Source organism: Melanerpes formicivorus, unplaced genomic scaffold (assembly GCF_026170545.1).
Source record: "Melanerpes formicivorus ecotype bairdi unplaced genomic scaffold, bMelFor1.0.p_v2 SCAF_2, whole genome shotgun sequence".
Classification (NCBI taxonomy): Eukaryota; Metazoa; Chordata; class Aves; order Piciformes; family Picidae; genus Melanerpes; species Melanerpes formicivorus.
This window is the reverse complement of record NW_027142354.1, coordinates 33505150-33525742: the sequence shown is the minus strand read 5'-3', so window position 1 is coordinate 33525742 and position 20593 is coordinate 33505150. Positions and strand designations below refer to the sequence as shown.

General features: G+C 41.7%; 1 protein-coding gene and 1 pseudogene across 1 annotated transcript in view; one reads left to right on the top strand and one right to left on the bottom strand.

The window, feature by feature from the left end:
• The window catches only part of KIF26B (kinesin family member 26B), a 329942-nt gene that overhangs the window by 80584 nt on the left and 228765 nt on the right, over positions 1–20593 (bottom strand). The gene's annotated exons all lie outside the window — the stretch shown is intronic.
• On the top strand, positions 7698–7841 carry LOC137454045 (U1 spliceosomal RNA; annotated as a pseudogene).

Sequence of the window (20593 nt, the reverse complement as noted above, 5' to 3'; positions counted from 1 at the left end):
TTTGGTACAGTCAAGCATGCTGAGCATAGACACTGTTTGAAAACAGTATGGACATCAGGGTCCATACTGTTCAGGACATTCAGCTGTCACATTGCTACTTCAGCATTTGCTAGATTAAAATAGAGCACTGTGACTTTCTTCTGCTCCTTAGAAACCAACCAACCAAACAAGACGACAGGAAGATCATCCTGGCATAGAAACTGTCTTTCCACAAGCTTCACCACATGTAGCAAACAGACTATGAACTCCTCATTTTCCTTTGTTTCCTTATGATCTCTTTGAGGGAAGTTTGAATTTCAGACCTGCATAGCTAAGGCAGTTTGCTTGTTGCCTCAAGCAGGAGAAAAATATCCCAGCTTCTGACACTCTCTGCACATCCTCACATGGCTCCACTGAAGCATACCTGTTATCTACCACCAAGCCAGCAACAGCCTAAATTAATGTGTAGGGATGAAATCTGAGGCTTGCTTCCTTCTGAGAACATCTTTAAACATCACTGCTAGTGGCACTTTCAGAAGAACTGAACAAACCAAAACAGTTTGCAACAACCCCAGCCTGGAGAACATGGGATCGGCTAGAAAATCTTGTCTTCCCCATAATGGATCAGCAGCTATGTAAGCATGCACCTACTGGCACAGTCAGTAGATATCTTACTTAAGCCTCTAACACACTCCTGCAAAAATTTGCTCTGCTATTCTAACTCAAGGAGGATTTCTTTTTCTGGGCTGAGTAACAAATACAGTTGTCAATCACAAATTTCAAGATCTGCTCATTTCCTTGCCATCGTATCTCTTTACTTTTCAAAATTAAATAGATATTCTGCTTTACTTTAGTGACCTTTCAGAGCAAAAGGGTTCCCTCCTTCCATTTTTCTGCTTAATACTAAAGCATCTATCTAGCAGATGAAACAGGACAAAAACTGCTCCCTGATGCAAAATGGCCAGCACCCTTCCCTGTAATTGTCATCCTCTGCGATGGTGTGGCCATCATATCCAATAGCCTGCCAAGACAGTCTCCTTCCTATGGTAATTTAAAAATCATGCCTGAACTGCTTGGGAGAGCAGTCTAGTAGTCCAACACCATGCCTGTAGCCTTACTCACAATGCAGGAGTATGGAGTGCCTGTTCTCAGTGTAATTTAGCCTATAATCTGTACTGGTCAGGTGGGACAGTATTCTTCATAGTAGCTTCTATGGTGCTATGATTTGGATTCATGATGACACAGGGAAGTTTTGGTTATTGCTATGCTTACACATCAAAGCCTTTTCTGCTCTTTATACCATTCCAGTAATGAGTAGGCTGGGAGTGCACAAGAAATTGTGAGGGGACACTGTTGGGACAGCTTATCCCAAGTGACCCAAGGCATATGACATTGTGCTCAGCAGTAAAAGCTGGGGAAAGGAGGAAGAGGGAGGATATTCAGAATAATGTCACTTGTCTTCCCAAGTAACCATTACATGTGATAGAGCCCTGCTTCCTTGGAGATGGCTGAACATCAGCCTGCTGATGGAAAGTGAATGCTTATTTTGCTTTGCTTGTGCAGGCAGCTTTTGTCCTTTCTAGTAAATTGTCTTTATCTCAATCTATGCATTTTCACTTTTACTTTTTGAATTCTCTTACACATCCCAGTGGAATGAAAAGAGCAAGTAAGTGACTCTGTAAGGCTGAGCTGCTTTCCAGGGTTAAACTACAACAGGTCCTAGCCTAGAATGTTGAACAGCTTAAACCTGTTTTCCATTCTTTACGTTAAAATACAAATCAGATGGTGCAGTACTGGCATACCAAGCATGTGATGTTCTATTCTATTCCAACTTAGCTTGATATCTACAGATCCTATAGACAGATCAGCCAAACCCATCTAACACATTTGCAGCACCAGCAAGGCAAGCTTCCCTAAAGGAAATTCTCTCCTCTTGTGTCGATAACAAGCCTGCTGCTCTTGCTGCCTACACAGGGTTACTATCAGCCCCTAAGGCAGCAGGGAGCCAGCAGTGCAAGTCACTTTTTTTTTTTTCCCCCCTCATAGGTCACACTAATATCCTGCTATAGTGCAGAATGGCTGAAGAGAGCTTTGCATCACTCATTACATTTTTCTCTATGAAACATGCCCTTCCAGTAAGATATGACTGTACTGCCTTGGCTGCCGCAAGAACTGGTGTTGATAGAAAACAGTGGCAATTATCTCAAGCACATGCACTGATAATTATGTCTGCTAGATCACCTCTAAGAGCCCCAGGTTCCCACTTTGTGAAGCTGTGAAGAAGGTGCACAGGATGTGGTTTGATAAGTTTAAGCAGGAAGGTCATCTCATCTCTAATTAGACAAAGAGCGGTACCGAGGGCTTGCATTATACATTCTCAGGAAAACAGGAATTCCCAGATGAACAAGGTTCTCTAGGCTTCTTGTCTAAAGAAAATAGAATTTCTAAGGAAATAATGCAGATAGTAGACAGAGTCTCCTGTAAACACATCTTTGAGATGTATTTTCAGTGCTAGAGAAACAAAGGATATACAGGTACAGCATAGAAGATGTATAATCACAACAGTAAGCTTTTCCATTATTTATAAAGATGATCTCCATGACTACATACAAAAGAAGATTCCCCAGTCTACACATAATGTATGGCACAGCACCATAAATAATGAGTATTGATGCAATTGGATAAGAAGGCTTTACATTATTAAAGCCAAGCCAGAAGAAATGACAAATTGCAGTTTAATGCAGGTAAGTGTGGAAAAAGATGTGTAAAGCTTTGGAGCGTCAGCTGGTAATGACGGTCAGTAAATAAAAGGGATGGTTCATGCTGCTCACTAGGAAAAAGATTTGGAAATCCATGTGGAGGAAAAGAATCCCCAAGAAAGCAAGGGGCCACATTGCTAAAGAGAGTCTATATAAATAGAAGGAGCTACAATTATCGTATTAGCCAGTATAGGTGAGATATCTAGTAAATATTTGGGTATTTGGAGGACAAATGCAGCCTCCAGAAGGGGTGTATAACCAGTCTCCAGTGCCATAAGTTGCAAGAAGCAATCAACAGAAACTTCAGGGATTAAAACTAAATGCTTTAGCGAGAAATTTAATATATTATAATGTCACTGAATTCAGAAATAATTGCAAGCATATGAGATGAAAATGTGACCTTAGTTAGGAACAACCACCAACAAAATGAAACTTGAAAAAAATGATAAAACCTGGATCCAAGCAAGGACATGATTTACAGCGTTAGCAAACTTTTTACCTGAAGACCCTACAGGGCTTTTCAATGGCTTCTAGCAGCATTAAGACACATATTTACAATTATGTTCATTTTTTAACTCCAGGGGAAAACAAAAAAAAAGGTCATAAGAATAAATGAGTCATCTAAAAATCCCTGGAAAGGCTTGTTTTACTTAAACTACCTGGCCTCTGGTTCTTCCCTTTCTTATCCCATGACTACAGGATATAATGTTTATGGTGTCATAAACACGGTATTAAACTTACTTTCTCTTTCATGTTGCATCTTATTTAGTATTACCTGCATGTTTCTGTCTTTAGCAGTGGTACAGGGAGGCATAATAACTACAGAGTCCAAGCAGCTAGTCACTTAGAATTAATGAGATCCATTTCTAATGCTAATATTATCTCTAAGTAAAAATGCATTTGTTGAGTTTTTACAGAAATCTGTGGAACAGATTTCTATGATGAGCTTGATTCTGCATGCCTCTGAAGTAAGGAGAATTATTTACGTGCCTCAGTTGAGAACTGAAGACCACACAAAGCAAATCTAACAGTTCAAAAAACTGCATAATATTCCATCTCCAATGATGACTAAACAGTCCTCCTTGTGAGCCTTCCACTGCAGTGGGCTGCACTGGTGTCCCACTGGTCCTACATAGAGCTGTGCCTTTGCCAGTACCCACATTGTTCATGTGCCACTTGCAACCTACCAAGACACAAACTGGGGGAAACTTATACTATAAGGAGAGCATCACAGGCTCCAATGAGCCAACTTCGATTTTTGGGTTTTTTCACACATTGCTTATGCCTAACATTCAGCTGCTTTCCAACTAGTAGTGAATATCATTTGGTGATTTGCAGTATCCTCTAGAAGGCACTGCAACCTGACTCTTACCCTTGAAGGAAAACAAATTTAAGGAAGTCCTAGGTCCACAAAAACTTGTTCCTAAAAGCTGGGGATCAGTAAACAGACTATGATGGTACAAAGATGTTCTTAGGTACTTGGAAAAATCCACAGATATATCAGCTAAGTCTGCCCTGTGTGCCTCCCACTACAGTGGGCTCCAGTGACATCCCACTGGTTGCCTTCAAGTGATACAAATAATCTTTGTGTTATACTCCACAGTATTGGTTCCTGGGCAGGCATCTGACTCCAGGTGCATCTTCCTCTGTTCCCATGGGAAAAAAATGCAGGTATGTAGGCAAGGACATTTATACAGTATGCTCAGCATTGCTCCTGGTCTATCTGATCTCAGAATCAAGATATCAAGACTGTAATGCTTTCCTGTGGTTTTGGTGTTGAACATAAATAGCTAAATAACAGAAGCAAAATATTGTTTTTCCTTCCCCGATACAAGCTGCCATTGGGTGACAAATGAAGGCACGAAACCTGTTGCCATATAGCAACAAGATTCCAGAAATGTGGAGAGCAGAGAATCTCATTACAGAGTCTCAGAGTCCCACTTACAGAAGTAGTCTTTAACAGATGAAGCAGCAAACTGAAGTCCTGACCATATCCCTCACAAAATCTCTACACCAAAGCCCTTGCCAGAAGAAGCAGCCAACTAACAGTAGCAGAAGTCCCTAGCGGCCCTAACCAAAGCTGTTCCTACCTAAGTCCCTAACCCAAGAGAGTGTGAGAGAGAGCATGTAAACATTGCTCAGAGTGGCTGTTTATATATTCTTTGTTATCGATCCCTTAACCAGTTAAACACAACCACACATATAAGCTAAAATCCTTTTGCAATGAGAGGTGCCAGCATGTCCAGGAGGTGGCTTCTGCAGCATGTTCCAATCAAAGGGTGCCAACGTGAGGATGTTGTTCTTGGCTCACATGGAGTATTATTGTTTTGCTTTTTGCGGCGTGCAATTGGTCAGCTAAGGAATCATGCACTCTGCACACATCCAGCAGCTGCCCTCAGAACAGTGGCTGCAACAGCAAAATTACACCAAATCTGAGGCAGACAAACAAAAAAAGCCAGAAAGAAAAACAAACAGAAGTCCCTAGATGAGAACTAAATGGGGAGAGTAGTTTGATAAATGAAACTTGCCTTGCGTCACATGGAGCCACTAACGTCTTACCCTCACCTGTAGTATACTACATAACATTGCTACTGATGCTCTCCCTTGATGAATAGAACTGTATAGCAATGAAGTACAGCCAACAAAGAGCCCATCTACTTAATGACTTCTGCCATTAATGTTTTGATTCACTACTCGCTGCCTTGTTAAAAGCTGAAATAAATAACAGCAGTGTTTGTGAAAACAGCAGGTAACCACTTGCCCTAGAACAATATCCATTGTTTATCAGTAGTCTTCGTACATGTCCTCAGCTGTAATTCTGCAATCTTAATTCAGGCAAAATTCCTATTGCCTTCAAAACCTCAACTGCCATTTCCTGACTTTTGAGCACTTAACCAAGCAACCTTAACATTCCTTTAATGTTGGTGCTTGGCATCAGAATGATTCATTATGTTGTGTGTAGCTTAGTGATTACGTTATTCTCCCAGTAAGTAGCCACATTTAATGAATGGCATGTGATCAATAATGCAGAATTCAACATTTCAGAATAAAGAAAAAGCTTTTTTTTTTTTCATGAGGGGTGTCTCTAGGAAATGTCAAAAACATTTATCAAGGCTCCAGACTGATAGCCTGCAGCTGCTGTCCACAAGAACAATAAAAACAAACTCTGTTGAGTCCTGCAAGTGTTTTAGTATTGAGTATAATTAACTTTTCCCACAACCAAAACACACACACACACACAAAGGGACTTACTGAGTACGAATACAATGGTCATTATCAGGGCTTTCTAAAAGTAAAACTGTGCCATAACATCATTTTGTCACTAAGCTTATACATACACAAGATTATTATAACTTGGTTTCTAAGAACACCTTTAGAACAATGCTTAGTGTAACCCTAGACAGGCTGAGCTGCGTAACAAAACACAAAAATGCATTTCTACCTGGGCTTCAAAACCTCAGACTAGCAGGGCAATCAGACAAACATTATGAAGCAATGACAAGCACTTTACCTCCTCCTGATAGCCAGGTGAAGCATGTATTAAAGTAGTGAGGAGTTTTGATTATGGGAAAGATTTTCTGTTTCTCAGTAGATGATGTAACAGAGAAGCACAGGGAAACTCTAGCTCCTTTGCTAATAGTTTGCGTCTGGCAGTAAAAAAAACGTAGCAATAGGTAAGGGCTGTAATCACCACTCACAAGTATGAGTAAGATGATTAAAATAGAAGTTTAATACATTTTCTTTTAGGTCCCATATGTCTTAAAAATCTTCACTGTAAGTGCCAAAGTGATGCCTCCTTGTCAAATCCTATGTCTACTGTGATCACTTTTCTAAGCATGCTATTTAAATATCTAAGAATAATCTGGACCCTACATACCCAAGCAGGAATCCTTCCATTGCACCAATCACCGGGATGGGACTGCATCAGATATGTAAGCCTACTTTCTAAAGATCAAGCTCTTGATCACTTCAAAGCTGCTCAAGAAGGCTCCGCCTTTAGCTAAACTACATTGACAATTTGATTTCACTCTTTTCTGATTCAGGCAGAAAAAATTAGGTGGAGATGGAAAAGAACCAGTGGAGGAGCTTGATTACATTGGGCAGGTAACAATTCTACAGCTCCATTCTTTCTGAGAGGTGGGTGACAAAGCTGGCTAGTTTATTTCCTCTAAAGTATTATGATTTCCACTTTAGCCACAATGATGTCACCATGAGTCAACAAGCCAGCATTCCCAAAACTGAGTTCACTGATCAAAGACCTTGGTGCTTTGTGTGTGGGTAACTGTTTCTGCACAGACACTGCATCTCTGCTGACAGTTATTGGAGATATCCTATTACACTAATAAATCTGTTTGTAAATTCATCTCTTTAATAATGTTTTTCCACCTACTATGAACATTTCTATGGTAACACTGGTCTTTGTCATTGATGGCACCACATGCCAGACAATGGCTGTAAGAGCAGCAGTCAGTGCACAGGTTTCACAAATGTTTGAAGCAACTAGCCTTCTCTTGAGCAATAAAGGGATCTTTCATTTTAAGTTAATTCATCTCCATGCTTGTCACTACTGTAGCTTAGTATTAGGGAAAAAAATTATCTTTGATGCCTTGTAACATTTTGTCACTCCTCACAAAACAGTGAGATTAATGAAGAGAAAATGAAACGGGGAAGAGGAAGGGAGGGGAGTGTTTCAGGGATTTTTTAAGAAACACCTTCCCACAGTAGATTAGAGCATAGGCCAAAGAAATAAGCAAGGTGAAATACATCAGAATGATAAAAGGGAGAAGATATCACCGCAAATAACACCTACAGAGTGATTTTTAATGTGCAGCACAAGAATGAAGTTTGATGAAATATTCAGACTTCAAATCTAAATGTGAAGCTAAATCAGCACTGTGTGGTAGGGAAGGAGACATCTCTACTGCCTGTGGATGAAGGATGGTCTTATACTTATACTTGATACTTACCTGGCAGGGGAGACACCATGATCAGGCAGGAGGTTTTCCCAGGGCGAGGTTCATCCGTTGCACTCCGGGTGTGCTGACCCCTGCGATTTCCCCAAATGCAGGAAACTCGACTGCAAATTCTTTTTTTTTTAAATACACCCACGATTGGAGTGCTGCACTGGGGGGCTACAGGCTCTTTAGGAGAGACAGGCGAGGGAGAAGAGGAGGGGTGGCTCTCTATATTAGCGAGTCACTCTCTGCCACACAACCTGAGGTGGAAGATGAGGGAATTGAGAGCCTGTGGGTTAAAATCAGAGGGCAGCCTAACAAATCTGACATCCTGGTTGGAGTCTGTTACAGACCACCCAACCAGGATGAGGAGGCTGATGAATTATTCTACAAGCAACTGGAGGCTGTCTCAAGATCATCAGATCTTGTCCTTGACTTTGACTTTAACCTGCCAGATAGCTGCTGGGAACTTAATTCAGCAGAGAGGAGGCAGTCCAGAAGATTCCTGGAGTGCGCGGAGGACTGCTTCCTGACACAGCTGTTAAGCGAGCCTACCAGGGGACAGGCTCTGCTTGACCTGCTGTTCTCCAATAGGGTAGGGCTGGTGGGAGATGTGATCGTGAGAGGCTGCTTAGGGTGCAGTGACCACGAGATAGTGAAGTTTTCAATATGCAGGGAGATAGGGAGGAGCACCAACAGAACCTCCACCTTGGACTTCCGGAGGACAAACTTCAGCCTGTGTAACAAACTTATTTGTAAAGGCCCCTGGGTACCAGCCCTCATGAACCAAGGGGTCCAGGAGGGTTGGACCTACTTCAAACAGGAGCTCTTGAAGGCACAGGAACTGGCAGTTCCCATGTGCTGAAAGGCAAGCCGGCAGGGAAGGCGACCAGCCTGGATGAGCAAGCAGCTCCTGGAGGATTTAAGGGGAAAAAAGAGGCTGTATTACCTTTGGAAGGAGGGGAAGGCTTCTCGAGGTATGTTTAAGGAAGTTGTTAGATTATGTAGGAATAAAATTAGGGAGGCAAAGGCCCAGCTGGAACTGAAGCTGGCCACCTCTGTCAAAGATAATAAAAAGCATTTTTACAAATATATTAACAATAACAAGAAGGGCAGGAAGAACCTGCACTCCTTATTGGACCTGGAGGGGAACACTGTGACTGAAGACAAGGAAAAGGCTGAGGTCCTGAACACCTTCTTTGCCTCAATTTTTAACAGCAAGGCAGGAGTTCAGGACAAGTGGCCTCCTGAGCTGGGCGATGGGGTCGGGGAGCAGTGTAGTGCCCCAGAAATCCATGAGGAATTATTTCGGGACCTGCTGAACCACTTGGACACTCACAAGTCCATGGGACCGGATGGGATCCATCCTAGGGTGCTGAGAGAGCTGGCAGATGAGCTGGCCAAGCCACTCTCCATCATTTTCCTCCAGTCCTGGCTCACCAGAGAGGTCCCAGATGACCGGAACCTGGCCAATGTGGTCCCCATCCACAAGAAGGGTCGGATGGAGGAACCTGGAAACTCCAGGCCAGTCAGCCTGACCTCAGTGCCAGGGAAAGTGATGGAGCAGATTATCCTGGCGGCAATAACTGCGCACCTGAAGGATGGCCAAGGGCTCGGGTCCAGCCAACATGGATTTAGGAAGGGCAGGTCCTGCCTCTCCAACCTGATCTCCTTCTATGATCAGGTGACCCGTCTGGTGGACGTGGGGAGGCCTGTGGATGTGGTCTACCTGGACTTCAGCATGGCCTTTGACACCGTCCCCCACAGAAAACTGCTGTATAAGCTGTCAGCCCATGGCTTGGACCACTACACTCTGAGCTGGGTTAGGAACTGGCTGGAGGGCCGAGCCCAGAGAGTGGTGGTGAATGGTGCCACATTCAGCTGGGGGCCAGTCACCAGTGGCATCCCCCAGGGATCAGTGCTGGGCCCCATCCTCTTTAACATCTTCATTGATGATCTGGATGAGGGGGTTGAGTCAGTCATCAGCAAGTTTGCAGACGACACCAAGTTAGGAGCAGATGTTGGTCAGTTAGAGGGCAGAAGGGCTCTGCAGAGGGACCTCGACCGACTGGACAGATGGGTGGAGTCCAATGGGATGGCATTCAACAAGTCCAAGTGCCAGGTGCTGCACGTTGGCCACAACAACCCCATGCAGAGCTACAGGCTGGGGTCAGAGTGGCTGGAGAGCTCCCAAACAGAGAGGGACCTGGGGGCGCTGATTGACAGCTGCCTAAACATGAGCCAGCAGTGTGCCCAGGTGGCCAAGAGGGCCAATGGCATCCTGGTCTGCATTAGGAATACTGTGGCCAGCAGGAGCAAGGAAGTCATTGTGCCCCTGTACTCTGCATTGGTTAGGCCGCACCTTGAGTACTGTGTCCAGTTCTGGACCCCTCAGTTTAAGAAGGACATCGAAACACTTCAATGTGTCCAGAGAAGGGCAACAAGGCTGGTGAGAGGCCTTGAGCACAAGCCCTATGAGGAGAGGCTGAGGGAGCTGGGATTGTTTAGCCTGGAGAAGAGGAGGCTCAGGGGTGACCTCATTGCCCTCTACAACTACCTGAAAGGTGGTTGTAAGTGGGAAGGGGTTGGTCTCTTCTCCCAGACAACCAACACCAGAACAAGGGGACACAGTCTCAAACTGTGCCAGGGGAGGTTTAGAATCGAGGTGAGGAGAAAGTTCTTCACTGAGCAAGTCATTCGTCATTGGAATGGGCTGCCCAGGGAGGTGGTGGAGTCACCGTCCCTGGAGGCGTTCAAGAGGGGATTGGACATGGCACTTGGTGCCATGGTCTAGTCATGAGGTCTGTGGTGACAGGTTGGACTCAATGATCCTCGAGGTCTCTTCCAACCTTAGTTATACTGTGATACCACAAAACCTGAAAAAGGTATGTCTTGAAGCGGGACTGCTTGAATAGAGACTGGTCATATATACCAGTATGAAATGTGAGAAGCATGAAAAGCAAGTGTGGCCAGGGTTGGGTCAGAATCCAAAAAAAGAGTCATGCCAACCACAACTAGTGGAGCCAAAGCCCTAACTTGGATCAACTTGGGTTTTCCCTCACTTTTTTGAGTATATAAAATCCTTCCACATAGTTCCTGGAGCAGACAGTAGCACCACATTCAGACAGAATGGACCACAAAACTGTCTCGCTGAGAAGCCTCAGGTCAGTCACAGGTATTATGACATCTATTATGGTGAAAAATTAACAATGTGAGTTTTTAATTGCACTCCTAAAGCTACCTTTATCACTTGTAGTCCAGTACTATAGCTGTACATTAGTCTTTCACTTTCTTAAGCACTACCAGTGACTGGACTCAATGTTCTTAAAGGTCTTTTCCAATATAGGCAATTCTATGATTCTGTTCTCTCAGTAACATTCCTCTGAGTCTGCACATCTTGCAGCTCTCTGCTTACCTCTTTAATAAGCAAGTATGTTTCATTCTTACATAGTATTTTTCCTATACAATGAAAAATGGGATATTGATCTTACTTTGGATGGTGTGCATCCCAACATTGGCTTTTGATTCAGATTACTCAGTAACATAAAGCCTAATAAATGCTAATATGTCATATTCACACAAAAAACTTTGTCTATACCACTGCTTCTGTATTTCTTACCTGTGTGCCACATGAATGCACATAAGCTAATATTCGGTGAAAGTTTTGGTAAGTTGGATACTGCATGGGAAGTCAAAGTAAAGGGAATTCACGCTGTCACTGGTGTCTACCAATTTGTGTAGACATTGCAAGAAACACAGTCTCTGTAAGGATGCGTCAGGACATATCCCATTCTCTTTGTAATAACAAGAGAGAACAAAGCACAAGACAATCTGGGGCTGCTTAGCCTGGAGAAGAGGAGACTCAGGGGTGACCTTATCACTCTCTACAGCTACCTGAAGAGGGATCGTAGACAGGCAGAGGTTGGTCTCTTCTCCCAGGCAGCCAGTACCAGAACAAGAGGACACAGTCTCAGGCTGCACCAGGGGAAGTTCAGGCTGGAGGTCAGAAGGAAGTTTTACACAGAGAGAGTGATTGCCCATTGGAATGGACTGCCCGGGGAGGTGGTGGAGTCGCCATCGCTGGAGGTGCTCAGAAGGAGACTTGACAGGGTGCTTGGTTGCATGGTTTAGTTGGTTGGGTGGTGTTGGATGATAGGTTGGGCGTGATGATCTTGAAGGTCTCTTCCAACTTGGTTTATTCTATTCTATTCTATATTCAGTTGTATGGCTGTTTGGATGTCCTATGATAGTGTGAGATTCAGTAAACCTCTTAATATTATTTTAACTAAGCTGTTACAGTTCATTGCGTCAAACCAGAAAAATATACATTATATAAATCTGCATTAGGAGACCTTACAAAGCTTGATAGGTTGTAAAATAAATCCATTTGTTTTACAACTTATATTGAGGGCTTTTCCAAAACATGAATTATTTGACTTGATAGACCACAATAAGTCTTTCTAAACCATTCTGGTCTATGCCTCAAATATTTTCTATATAGATCACTGACATGCACAGTAAGCCTAATTTACTGTGTCTCATACTGCAGCATCTTCTGAAATACATTCTGAAATATTGCAAGTCACCAGACGGATAGAAGCACAAGGAAGAAAGTGTTATTAATCTATAATGACTTCCAGATAAGGGTAACTCAGAATGCCTCCTGCTAGCTCACCTGGCAAAAGAGTTTCTGCCAGTAACAAGGTCCACCAATGACTGAATTTGTTACATATCTGCTTTAAGCATCAGCTACCTTGGCTCCCCTGTGATTTCTGTTAGAAAAAGGTGGTTTATTTGCTGTTTCACATGACATTTTATAGAACCTTCACATGGGAGAGCTATTTCTAATACTTAAGAGATACCTAGACAGCTATATTAACATGCACCTCAAAAAACCACTTAAACCCCAAACTTCTTATCTAGTTACATTTTAACCACCTTTAATTACCTCTAAACGCTGGAGCAAACCTCAGCCTGTTAGGCTGTTCTACAAAAGGCATTAAAGCACAGCCCCCTCTCCCACAAACAGCAGGGATGAACTACAAGTCTGTCTTGCCAAGCCTCTGCAATGTGGCATTTATTTCACTGCTGTGAAAATTCCAAACTCAGATAAGCCAGCATATTTTGCTATTTTTTTTTCCTTTTTTTCACTGGGTAAAAGAACTCTCAAAAAATACCTGAAATTAAAAACCTGTATCTTGGTGCGACATATGCAGTTGAAGCAACTTTGCTTACAAGGAATCACAAACACATTTTAACTTGACGACTTTCAATTGCACCTATAAAGACCCAACTCTCAGAATTTGTATTTTTGTCAGGACGCAGACTTTGGTATTTCAAAATATAACTTTGTTTAGAATCGAAACAAAAATCCATAATGCTCAAATTTTCTGAGCAATTTTGGTGTTATATTTGATTAGTTTTATAGGCCTGTGTTGGTAATACAAACGTGTTGGAAAATGTAGCTTATAGGACGCATTACATAGACAAGAAGAAATTTGAAATATACCCTTGGATTTTAAATAATCTGATTAGATGAATATTGGGAACTAACACAACATGACAGGGAGCAGCTACCCCCAAATATAGTTACTAATACCAAAAAAAAAAAAACAAAACCCACCACATTAGATAATGAGGTATTGCTTTAGTAGAACTAGATCTAATAACTGGGCATATATTAAAGCTTCAGTATTCTGTAGAGCTAATCTAGTTCATTACTCTCTCTGCAGACATGCAAAATCTACAGATTGGTAGTTCCCAGGGTCCTCCTTTCTACCCTTTTTGAAAATGGGTTTCCTTTCTTCTAGTCACCAGGGACTTCACCTGGCTGTCAGGACTTTTCTAATATCATGTAAAGTGGCTTGGCAACTACATCAGCTAGTTCCTTCAGGACTCTGGGATGTACTTCATCAGGTCCTGCGGACTTGTATATCTTCAGGTTCCTCATCCTAAGCCTCTTCTGGCCAGAGATGGAAACCTGCAGGGGTATTGTGAATGAAGTATGCTGAAGAGTCCTCTGGGACTACCAATTCATTTTTACAAGGTCTGAGCAACGATGTGAACCCAAGTGCCTAGACTTAGTCTATTGCTTCAACCTACTGTGCCATTTCTCTGCATTCGGAACAAACTCATACTGTATTTCATGGACAAGGCTGCACTTCAGCCTCACAGTGACAAAAGAAGTATTGTAATATAAACTTTTAGTGGAAAAAAAGTTCCATGTGGAGCTATCTCTTGCACTGGCAGAAGATGCATACTTTTCCACTAATACCACAGGAAACAGTCAACAGATTTGGGGGTGGGGGCTGTTAAAAAGCCTTCTGAGATCTAATTAGGCTGCCACTGAAGCCAGTGATATAATGCCTACTGCCTTTAGAAGGCATAGGAACAAGAGTTTGCCCCTTGCTGTGCTCTGCCAAAGCTTCTGCTCTCTCACCTATGTGCTACCACAGCTCAGACTCTTCCCCTGGTCATGTATACTTGGTCCATAATTTGGTCCTGTATGTCAGCTGTTTTTCCAGTCTGATTTAGAAGAGAAGATAATTAGAAGAGAAGATAACTGAAACACTGAGCAAACTGACGGCAAAGATAAAAACAACTGCCACTAAAGATCAGGTTTTCAGTGCATGATGGAAGGGAAGTCTCTCTTACATGAGAGATGTAAATTTTTTTGATTGTTGGTTAAGCATTCCTAGTTTAACACCATTATTGTGACCAAATGATAAATGTATTAATCTAATGGATTCATTACTGGGAAATAAAAAATATTATAAATAAATAAAAAGGTTGTTTTCATGTGTGGGGTTGGTTTGTTTTGGGGTTCCCCCCCCAATTTAAGCCCAGGATAAATTCCTCTCTATTTTACTAGCTCTATCATACTGTTTTAATGGAACTTTTGAAGTTTTTGCCAGGCCAAAGGCTAATCTAATTACACAGACATTTCTGGATCACATCCATTTGTTACAGGCTATTTCAGTGACTTGGCTTCTGTTGGTGCATGCATGTGTCTACACAAAACGATAAAATTAATGTTCTCTCCCCTGAGCTGTGGGTTTTGATACTTTTACACACAGCCTTCTCAAAAGGTTCCAAACATATTTTAAAAAGAGGAAAAAAGTAAAAAAAAAAAAAAAAGAAAAGAGGTCACTTGTTAGCAGAAGTTCATCTGAGGTGCTTGTTTATACTGCACAATTACTGTATATCAAATAAATATTTCTCTCCCCAGTCTTTAAAAGTATCTGTCTTAAGCTACATCTCTGTCTCAATTACTTTTTTTCCCCTCACTCTTCCTCCTTACTCTGATTCCCAGCTGCTCAAATAATTACTGTTCTTCAGTAGAGCCAAATTTAAAACTGATATGGAGGACTGCTTTATGCAGTGAAGGACTGTGAGTGAGTAGTTAGGTAGTCAATAGAAAACCACATGGGTATAATCTATCTCTGGAAAGTGTAAAGTGTCTATTGAAGGAGTCAAAAACAGATGTCTGGTTGGATTCATCATTCTCCTGTTCCAGTGCATGAAAATCCATGTGCCAAGTAACATACCAGCACATTGTGCACATGGGACACCTCCACGTCCATTCGCAAGGCGGAAGAGCCAGTCTGTGAAACACATACTGCTTCAGACACACTTCTCGCACCTCTCCTCCTCCTTGCCCCAATACACCAGACACAGTTAGCACATCAGTCAGCAGGTTGAAAAGCAAGAAGGTGGTTTCACCAGGCTTCAAAACCAGGAGATACAGTCTTGACTGTAGAGGAGCTTAAGGCGATGTTCAGCTGCAGTTGGTCTCATATGCATTACATGAGAATTGACAACCTTACTTAAATCTTAAACCCCATTAAAAGCATTTGGCACATCTCTGGCACTGTAGCCATGTTAAGGTGCCCTCTGACCAGCTGTTAGTCTGTAGAGTTGCTATACAGGAGCAACTCTGATTTTCTGGGAAGAACACCAACCTCTGAAGAGTTCAGCTAATTACACACACATATCCAAATGCAAGCTACATAAGAGTCACCTTCTGACATTCTTGAGAATGAATATATTAGCTATTAGCCACTAAACATTTCTCCATCCTCAGCGAGAACTCAGAGGTATTTCAGGCATCCATGCTGATATGCATTTTTCTGCTTTGTTATGAGAAAATTTTGGTGAAGCTATTCAGCCACCAGCTTGCTTCTCCTGTTCTGCCTCTCCTTCTCTCCCTTCCCATCTCTTTCCCTCCAACCCCTAACCATGTTGCTATAAATCTGATGACCAAAAGAGGCAGAACTGAGCAAAGGTAACATTAACAGAAAGTGGTTACTGGTTCAAGAACATAATGGCATCTAGGGAAGGGTGAGAGTGCAGAGACTGCCACAGAACCTGTCTTCTACTACTGTCACCTTTAATAACTTTCTTCTTGTTTTTTTGTTAAAACATGAAAATGAAACTATTCAACTCATATGACTACTGCAGGTCTGTCTTCCTGTCAGCCTCAGAGAGCAATTTGGTTTCTGTATTTCTCTGCAGCAGCTCGACAAAGTAATTGAGCTGCTGAATCCAACATTCATCCAATACCTACAATGCAGAAGGCTCCCATAGAACAGCATATCAATGAAACCTGAAATCTGAACAGTTTCTGATGGGATCAGTGTGGGAAAGGCACACCATGAGCAAAGGATATGCTGCAGGAACATGCAGCACTCCAAAAACTCTCCTGGAAAAGCAATGACTGATGCCAGGGCCAACAAAAGCACACAAGGGCAGCCTTGCAGCTGTTCAGCTCTTGAGCTGTCTTAATTCTCATTTGCAAGAGCTGAACAGGTCAGGAGCTGCCTAGAGCTTGTGTTAACCCTCACATCAGTCCTGTATGAAATGAAATACATACAGGACTGAGAATGTTCATCTTGTGGCTTGAATGAGAATAGTTAGAATCAGAAACAAAGCATGTGCATCCAGCACCAGTGTCCCAATGAAAGCCCTGCACAGATGTTCCTAAGCATCATTTAGGTAATAGACTTTCAAAGTTTACTTGACTTCAAACTCCATAATGCTAAAGAGTGTTTTCTGAGAAGCCACAGTGTATACAGAAAACAAAATGTTCTAATTAAAGACCTTCTCCTTTTATCAGAGGATATTGGATTAGTGCAAAACACATCAGAGGAAGCTAAGTTAATCCATGTTTGGTTGATTTGTACACTGGGGAGCCTGAGAGATTTTAGCAGTCACTATTATTTACAGCAGTTATAACATCCTGTCAGTTTAATTACAGAAAATCCAGTGTTACTTTTTTTGGCTGCATGAGGGTTTTCATTTTTAATATTCTACATTTATAATTATCTGACTTCTAAACCAATATTATGAATATACTTTGATTTGTGGTGTTAACTTCAAGGATATCCAAGACACGTGAATTAACTGTGCTGATAACCTCCAGAGATTTACAAATAGGAACATGATGTAACAGCTATGGTAAGTCATTTCAGAAGTACTTTAATTCTGCATGACAACAGTTCTCTCAGTGGAGGGGTGGGCTGGGAGAGACCAGGATTTGCTTGCATTATTCTCTAGAATTACTAGTTTGCACCCCGACACATCTACAATTATGTTCAACAGAAATCATGAGAACTCTGTCATGTCCTAATGTGTGCATAAGCTAGAATATGTCATTTGGCTACTGCACTGCTTTCTGGGTGAACATACGAATACATAATGAGCATACCTCTAAACACACTCTTTGTTAAAAGCGAAATTAAGTTATTAATTTATGGTCCCAACGTTTCCACATTCCAGCTGGGTTGTTTCTGGCCTTTTCCCCCTTGGCACACTGTTTCAAAAAAAAAAAAAAAAAAGAAAGCATCTGTATGCTTCACTCACCCTCACACTGTGCTAACTCCAGGCTTGAACTTTCATGCTAGGTGATATTTTTTCCCCTTCCTAAATGAATGCTTTGTTCAAAACAGTAGTGATACAGTCTGAAGAGAGGTATACTCTACCATAAGGGACTGGTTTACATACAGCAATACACTTTTTTTAATCAATTCAATCCATCATTTACCTCATCCTCTGTCTGAACAAAGTGATCAAATTTGTATGTTACCACCCAATGCAGAGATTTTTGTAAGGCTTGTTTATGAGAAGAGAAACCCTTGTGGGAGTAAAATGTAACACATAACATATAAATACTTCCTAAAGGTACAATAAAGATTGTGGCATCAGTAGCAGTAAAAAGCATTACATCAGAAGACAGCAGAGAGAGGTCAGGAAGGGAAATGGAGAGCTGGTTGTTCCACTCTGGTCCACATAGTGAGCAATAGTAGCATTAGCTGAGCAGGAAAATAAGACATGATGTACTAGGTGCAAGATACTAAGATTTTAGGTATAAGATTGTTAGCAGATGCAAGTAAGTACCAAACAGCAAAGCTGATCTTGCAGAGCTCTACACTGATCTATTTAATCATTTTCTGCTGCATCTTCCTTCTGTTACATAACAAAGGTTGGTCAGCAGGACAGCTGGAGAAGCTGAATGGGAGTGAAGACAGACTGGTCTAAAGGGAGAAGACAGATTCCAAGAAAAGGAGACAACATAGAAGACAGCCCCAGGGTGAACATGGGAGCTGGAAAAAGTGGCACTACAGGAGACAATGTGGATGGACCATATTCTTGGGAAGCAAGGACATAAGGCAATGAGAGGCAAGTTGTAGTCAGGGGCTATATTCTGCTGAGTAACTGTGATATTGCAGTCCAGAAAACTAGACACAGCTAGTAAAAGGGCAGCCTGGAAGAGTTAAATATCACAGTCATTAATGAACTGAAATTAGAATATAAATCCTTTTGGATGTGTCAACCCATTGTGGCAATGATGTCCTGCCTCTTCATGTTACTACAGAGACCATTTCTGCTTAGGAGACTGTGAGAAATTAGAACGATAGCCCTTGCCACCATGAAATATATCAGAAGATACACAGATCAGAAACCCAGCACTTTACAAACCATATACTTGTGGTGCAACTACTCAGAAGTATGTAAGAAATGCAATAGGATATACTATTTTTGACAACTTCTCTCCATTAACAACTGAAATAGGAAAGATAAAAAGCAATAAAACTAGGGGAAAAGACACTGCAGTTGTCACAGACAAAATTTCTGTGTCAGAATTGGAATGGAAAGAGGATAGTGCCCTATTTCACTACATCAGAAGGTGATTACTTCTCTTGCTATTAGAGTTGCAACAGGCAGTCCTCACTGTGACTATTTGGTTATGTTAAATTTTCACATACTTCGGGCTTCCCAAACCTGTCGGTCCTATGAAAAAAAGCCTTCTGAGAAAGAATATAGGAAAGTAGTGCCCCTTTCTACAGCAGCAGAAACAGCTACCAAATTACAGCTTTTTAGCAGTGCTGTACTGCAGGCTGGCAGCTTTCAGAAAGAGAAGCCTCTAGATCTGGGGTTTGTAAGCAATTTGCCACACTTGTCATCCTTGTTCTATGAAGGCCTTTCCCAGAGGATGTTGTTGTAACAAAATTATCCACTGCAAAGGCCAGCAGCATGCTCATCATGTCTCAATCAGGCTACATAAAGAGGAAAGTCAACTATGCATGTCTGTCATTTGGACAATCAGCCTTTCTGACTGTAGACACTATTCTAAAAGGCTAGTTTTCAGAAGCACCTAATTTCTCAGTTGGAAATTAATTCTCTTTGTGTGTCAGAAGCACAGAGCTATTAATGTCCTCTGAGAACAATATTCACTGACTTAAAGCAGAATCAATGCAAATACACCAGAATTATCCTGGTAACCTCTCTGAGATGGGGGGGTGGGGGGTGTAAGTAAAAATAACTGGAGTAGTTGAAAAACAACAGCAAAAGAAGATGAGGACAGGAGACCAGTCCTCATGTATCTCCATGTACATTTTTGATACTGCTCCTGTCAGTCCTGCTTTGCTTAACCTGTATTCCCTCTGCACTTCATTAGCTCTATTAACTGCAATTATTTTTAATGAGAAAATAAACCCCACAGGGTCAAAAGGAAGAATTATTTCCAAGGAACTCTTCATAACCACAATATACTGCTTTAATCTCTGAACTGTATTTTGTATCTGATTTTTACTAAACTATACAATCAACCTTCTACTATCGTTTAAGATTTTCAGTCTTGTCTCATGTACTGCTGCTTGGTAACTGAAAGGAAAGAATACCCATGAATTGCAAGTGATAGCCTTACAGATCCCTAAGTGAAAAGGACAGATGAGCATAACTGATAAAACAATTTGCACAACAACATAACAATTATTGCTTAATCTGCAATAACTATCTACCACTTAATGTACATTCTGCAAAGGCAAATATCTGAACCAGGCCAGGTCTAAGAAATTCCAGTTCACTCTTATTTTCCTTCCTTCATTCTTGTGTGACATTTTAAACATCTACTCTGAACCATGATGACAAAGGCCTGTCTAGATGGAGCTAGAAGTAATACCAGGAGTATTTCAGTCTGAATTGAAAGGAAGGTTCACTTCTTTCCTTATCTGTGTTAAGATCAGTAAAACACAGACAAATTGTTTTTTTAATGAGGAGGGGGGAAAGGACAGGCAAAAGCATTTTTACACTGTGGAGTTGTAACAGCCTTTACTGTCAAGCTCAATTAAATATCAGCAAATGCAAATTCATGTCTCACTGTGAAGCTCTTACCAATATATAATCCTCATCCTTCCTCCTACTCCTTCCCTGTACTCTTGATCTGGTCTCTGGCAGCTGTTTGATTTGTGTCAATTAAAAGGCACCACTGGATGACAGAGGTGGTTTTATTTGACTTTTGCAAGCACATGCTGGAATGTGAACTGAAGGTATGATTGGTGGGGTAGCCCTACCCAACATGTGCAATTCAAGATTTTTTTAAAAAATTTATTTTAATGAAGT